Source organism: Haliaeetus leucocephalus, unplaced genomic scaffold (assembly GCF_000737465.1).
Source record: "Haliaeetus leucocephalus isolate CR32 unplaced genomic scaffold, Haliaeetus_leucocephalus-4.0 Scaffold526, whole genome shotgun sequence".
NCBI classification, from domain to species: domain Eukaryota; kingdom Metazoa; phylum Chordata; class Aves; order Accipitriformes; family Accipitridae; genus Haliaeetus; species Haliaeetus leucocephalus.
In genome coordinates, this window is record NW_010972962.1 from 1,429,014 (window position 1) to 1,435,013 (window position 6,000).

The 6,000-nt window shown below is 40.9% G+C and overlaps 1 protein-coding gene across 1 annotated transcript in view; it reads right to left on the reverse strand.

Annotated features, from left to right (window-relative positions):
• Positions 1-5,994, reverse strand: part of RPS6KC1 (ribosomal protein S6 kinase, 52kDa, polypeptide 1) — a 94,321-nt gene extending 88,327 nt beyond the window's left edge. Inside the window, exons 1-2 of the mRNA XM_010576398.1 lie at positions 5,978-5,994; positions 1,139-1,174 (exon numbers count right to left, since the gene is read on the reverse strand). The gene's annotated coding sequence lies outside the window, so the exon portion shown is untranslated. The remainder of the gene's footprint in view (positions 1-1,138; positions 1,175-5,977) is intronic.
• Positions 5,995-6,000: the final 6 nt, after the last annotated feature.

The following is a 6,000-nucleotide window of genomic DNA, read 5'->3' on the forward strand; positions in this document are numbered from 1 at the left end:
CATCTCTGATTCTGACAGGATATTTTAATCTTATAGAGATTTAAAAAAATGCAAAAAGCATGAATGCTCATGTTTGTCTGAGTCTCAAGATTTCAAAGAAGGATGCAACAAAGGGACATTAGGTGTATTAGCCAATTCTCACCTCTGCCAAGCCACTAATCAGTAACTCATGTTTGACCACACAGAGATGCAATGAATTCATTTATGGGCTCTTCTTTCATCAACTATCCAGGTTCTCCTCAACTGTAGTAAGAGACTGCACCAGAAATTGAACATATGCATATGTTACATAATGTCTGAAAAGCCATAAGGTTGTGCTTTTGAAGGAAGATTTTGCACGTACATAGTAAAATAGTATCAATGTCAAGTCATCAGTCCAGAAGAAATCAAGAGGGAAAAATAAGTTTTTCAATCTAAAAAAAAAAAAAAAAAAAACCACACCATAACCCATACAGAAATGATGTATTTTTTTTGTCTCAATAGAATGGATCATGGCAGTCTTTTGAGGTATTAAAGAGGCACAAGAATACAGCAGAACCTTATTCAAAGCCTTTTTGGAAGAGGCAGAATAAGCAATTTTAAAGTTTTATCAAAGTGTATCACTGGAAAATACTTAAGGAGCCTCAGAGAGAGAGACATAATATATGACTTACGGCCTAATCTCTCTCAACTGCTCCTACGCTCCTTCATTTTCTCTCTTCACTAATAGACAGTAATGATGTAGGCTTTTCAGTGAAGTATTGGTTAAAGAGGAAAAGAGTACCTACAGCTGAGACCTAAGACTTGGATTGTGGACTGATCTCTAATTTTTCCAGTAGGAGTTAAGTAACCATCAATTTGCCAATTCCAGCCCTGAGAAAAGAGCTTGCAAAGTTATCAAAGCAGTTTCGTCATCAAAAGACACTTTACTCCCTAAGACTTTGTTTCAAGTCACAATTCATCACTGAGGGCAGAATTGCAACATGTTACACTAGCTACTGTTTTCAACTATGAAAGCTAAAGACAAATGGAAACATACAAAAAAACTGTTTGCTCTATTGCAATGACAAAACAGACAGAAATTGCTAAATTACATCAAAGATGCTTCAAAAGGCATAGTATGATACACAAAGACATTTGCACAAGTTTAAGCTGTTACCTCCTGGACATCCTCTGGATTTTTTCTTGAAACAATCTGAAAAGCAAAACAAAAAACCATGTAAGCGCTTGGATTTTCAGTTTGGAAGTTAAAGAGTAACATCAATGATTTGTTGCTGAAGAGAAAAATCTGGAAAAAGGCAAATAGTTGCATGTTCCTCTACACTCAGAAATGTTTTCATTTAGTTTCAGAGAAGTCTAATATCCGAATACAACATGGTGAGGTATTTTAGCAGCAGAGTCAGTCGCTGTGATTAGAAATAAAGACGTACATTTTCAGCAAATTGGTACAGAAGGCATCTCACAAAACAAAGCTACACAGAGCACTTCCCCCATCATCTTTCCAGTCTCTTCCCATTAATTCATATTAGGGCCACATTACTCCCAATAAGCGGAGCTAATTAAGGCTACTTGGCTTAATATAAGCTGCACACAACTTCACTGTGAATGTGAGGCTTTGCATTTACTAAGACAGTATTTCTACTTTACTTACAGCCATCAATGCGCACACACGTCTGACTCTATCCTTGGGTATTTGTTTTCCTTAAACACTCTTTGCCTAATTAATTATAAATGACTTCGTCCAGAGGAAAACTGCAGTGAAAACGAGGCTTGGCTACACACCATAAAGCTGCCTGTATTTTGTCAGGGTTTTTTTTTCTTTAAATAAATATTGATCACAAAAGCCTTCGTAATCCAAGTTCTGTATTGGGGCTTATAAACAGCAGTAAGAGCATATCCACATAAACAAACAAATCAAATAAAGACATCTTTAATTCATAACTGCAATTATCTTGTGCAAGTCAGTATATCCTTCATTATAACTCAGCCAAAGCTGTTTAACAAAATAATTAGCCTATTGTTAGCTAAAGCAAAGTAGGGCATTCTCAATCCAAACTGAGACTATCCACACACTGACACACCCCAGAATAATTAATGCTCTGAATAGGTGATGCATATAGGCAAGTGCAAGAAGTCCACACTACTTGCACCCCAGAAACTAAAACACCATCCCGTTGTATCACAAGCACCACACAGCTGTTGCTCTAAGATGGAAGTCACTGAATGTTCACTTTCCTCTTGCCAAGTGACAATAACATACCCTTCATGCTCCCCACAAACTAGCTCTCTTCCTCCCTTTCATTTTTGAAGAATCCTTGCCAAAGCCTCCCAGATTTCGTAACATCAGCTTACTACACAGCCCAGCCACTGTAATCTTTCACACATTTTGGAGGAGACAAAACAGAAAAGAGAAGTGTCACCTCCTCCAGCAATCTCCCAAAAGACCTAAAACATTTTCCTTCACAAGTCTTTCTCTCACCTTGCACATCAAAGTCCTCTTCTTCCAGCGTAGTCTACATTGACAAAACCTTCCTCAACTTTTCCTCACTCTTGAGTAATCTAACATTTGGCAACTTTACCAAATTTTAACCTTGGCAGCTGTTGCTCCTTCATTCGTTACCAGGCAGTTCATATGTACAATTGGTGAAATATTTCTAACCTTCTTTTCTAATAGCTGGCGTACTTGATGTAAGGAGCCTGTAGAGCTGGGGGAAGAAGCTATCATAGGCATGGCTACACATCAGAGAAGAACACCAAAGGGCACACACCAACTGCTTTGCTTTGCAGTTCACCTTTAGTTAAAGCCTTGCAACTGTTTTGGCAGCTAGGTAAGTTACCAGATGGGCAGAAGGAGACCCAGAGAGATGAGTAATTACCCAGCCAGTTAGTAAGAATCTGGAATAAAACCCAGAGGCCCTGTTTCACACTTGTTCTAATGTTACATCGCCTTCTATATCTACCAGCCATGCCAACTTTAAGTCAGTACGTAGTAATTTATGTGTTGTCCTACTTTGTTCTTCATATCCTTTTCTGAAGGTCAACCTCAGAAGAGGTCTGCCCCTTCAATCCAACCTACAATCAACCTAGAGACTTGGCAAAGATGATCCAGTCCCCAAAATTTTCAGTACACTTTTTAATCCACTTACAAGGATCAGTGCAGTCAGCTCCTTCTGCAAATCTGTAATGCAAGCAACTTCAATCTATTTTTTTTAAATATCATTAGGATACCCACCAATGAGCTAAGCAATGCATAATTACTGTGTTAGGCTCCGAAAACAGAGATCCTACAAGGATCCTCACCATCAAAGTACCTCAAATTATCCTGTTCCTTGTCTGACCTGCAGATATCCAATATAACTCATTTGAATTTTAATTATCATTAATAATTGTAATCTTCTAAATTATCTGAACTTTTATTAGTGGCCTATATTTTCAGATATCATTAAAGAACGCTCCTCGTATCACAGCTTGCTGATATGTCTTTCTGTTCTTTAACCTTTGGAAATGGATATAAAAAAAGCCAATATTCATTTAATCTTGTCCGCACTTACAATTATTTCACAGTTTACAAGGAAATAAAATATATATTCTCTGTTATACAAAAAAAAAAACCACCTTTAAGAAAAAGCTGCCACAAGGATAGACTACCTTAGCACTCAGAACAGACTGCATGGGTAGTTGTGCCTCTGAGTCAGATGTTTAGGACACACTAAACAAGTGCTTTGTCATCCGTGATTATTAATCTATGATTATGTTGGAACAGAAAGTTCCTTTAACTTCATTTCACAAAGGATTCACTCATACACCACCGAAAGGAACCAAAAACCTCCACTAGTACATACTGAGTACCCTAGATCTCGGCCAGAAGGGTATTCAACACAACGGGAAGATCCACCTCACTTTTTTCCTGGCAGTCCCCCAAAATTGCTGAGCATCAGATCAGCAAATACAGCTGTAGTGCTGTGATATCAACCATGGAGCCAGATCACTGCAGGAACAGGAGGGAAGAATAGGAGGAGAGAAAAAGAGAGGGTAACAGATATGTAACATTGAATTATTTTTAAATCATTTTGTCCAGCATCTAATTCTCCAAATCCTCACTTCAAGTATTACATAACAGATTACCAGATAGAGCCCTACTGAAACAAAATTATTTATACTTCTACATTTGTGAATCCAAAGCATCCTTTGTTGCATAAAAGAGAAATATTTTTTCACTTTGAGGATTTTAGAGATCAAAACACACTGAAGAAATAGTGATCTCTGGTCAACTCTGTTTAATTTGGACAGGTCACAGACTTACCAGCTCCTTGCTCTGCACTAAATCACATGCAGTCAGCACACTGCCTGATTCTGCACTGCCTCACTTGGAAAAGCACCAGAGCATCTACAACTTATAGGACATGGAGAAAGACTGACATTCCTCACTAGTTAGCCACAACTTGCTTTTGAACAATTCTGCATAAACCAGAGCATCACAGAGCATTTTAACTGGATTTATCCAATAAGAACAAAGTCACCAGAGTAAAATAAGCAGAAGTCTTGGCTCATTCCTATTACTCCCTATTGCACTGACACAACTTTTTAAAACACACACACAGACTTAGCCCATCATGAGCTACTGCAGAGAGATGTGATGGCACTGTTTTCTTCCTTGCCTCTATCTCAGGAAAGGCCTTTTAGATTAAATCATCATAGGAAAAACCAACTCTTTTTTTTTTTTCCTCTTAACAAATATTACATTGTATTGGACTAAAAACAATGTTTTAAACACATCCCATATTTGTGTTCAGTGGACCTGTATACATATATCTGACAAAAAAGAATAATAAAAAAAATTTTTAATTTTACAAGTCACACAAAGTGATCATAGTCAAACAACCTAAAGACTACAATATATATACATATACAGCATGCTGTAATCTTTGAATTAAGGGAAGAGTGCATATAAACATATGTTGCTCTCATGGGCAGAATGTCTACAGCTGCAGTAACTACAAGATCAGAGGTCATTTAATTAAACTCTGCCCCTCTGTGACACTTTCTGATGCTCTCAATATATCCCACCACACCTGCGACCTGAACTCCCACTCCTCTTGCACCTATCTCCACATATTTACTTACTCCCCTCCCTTTTTGGCTTAAGTAGGAAAGCAGAGGAGAAAAGAAAGCAAGACATTTCCCTAGGGGAACAGAAGGAGCTTTCAGCAAAACTAGCACCAAGCCAGCACTCCGGATACCCAGTTATCTGCTTCAGCTTTCCTTCTTCTCCTTCTAGGCCTCTCTGATTCACCCAGACCCTCTTCTGCCTAAATGGGGTTGAACCCTAGGCACACGCATCCCTTCGGAAAGGGGCTGTCTAAATATTCTTCAACTCAAACAGCTCTGTGCTTCCAGCATGGGCGCGCTGTACCTACATACTCCGCTCCCTCGTTTTTCCCTCCAGAGCTGACTGCACTGTGGGGCAGGCGGGAAGACAGAGCAATTCGACTGCAACCTATCCGAGAGATTTGGGGTAGAAGAGAAAGAAAAAGAAAGAAAGAAAGAGTTGCTTGTTTTTAAGCTATTCTCGTACACCCTGCAAGGAACAGGGAAGAATTTGGCAGTTAATCGCAAAGCGCGTTTGAGGCAATTAACGACGTTCTGTGAAGCCACAAGTTTGCAGGAGGTGACCGAGGCTCAGCTCGGGAGAGGCCGCCGTCTGCGAGCCTTCCCTCCCGCCCACCCGTGTCCCTGAGAGGGGTCTCCACGTCGCGACCGGCCTGATCCGCGCAGGGCACGCCAGGATCCCCATCGGCAGCCCAGCCACAGGCTCTATTCCGCACACAGCGCCGGCTTTCAAGTCCAAATAAGAGGTAGGCCGGGCCCGGGGACCTGAGGAGGCGAGGGGCAGGGCGGCGGCCCGCGGCGCCCCGGGCAGCCGGCACGGAGGAGGCCGAGGCCGGGGACGAGGCCGAGGCCGGGGCCGGGGCCCGGGCCCGGCCGGGCACTGACTCACCCGCGCCGTGACCTTGTAGACGG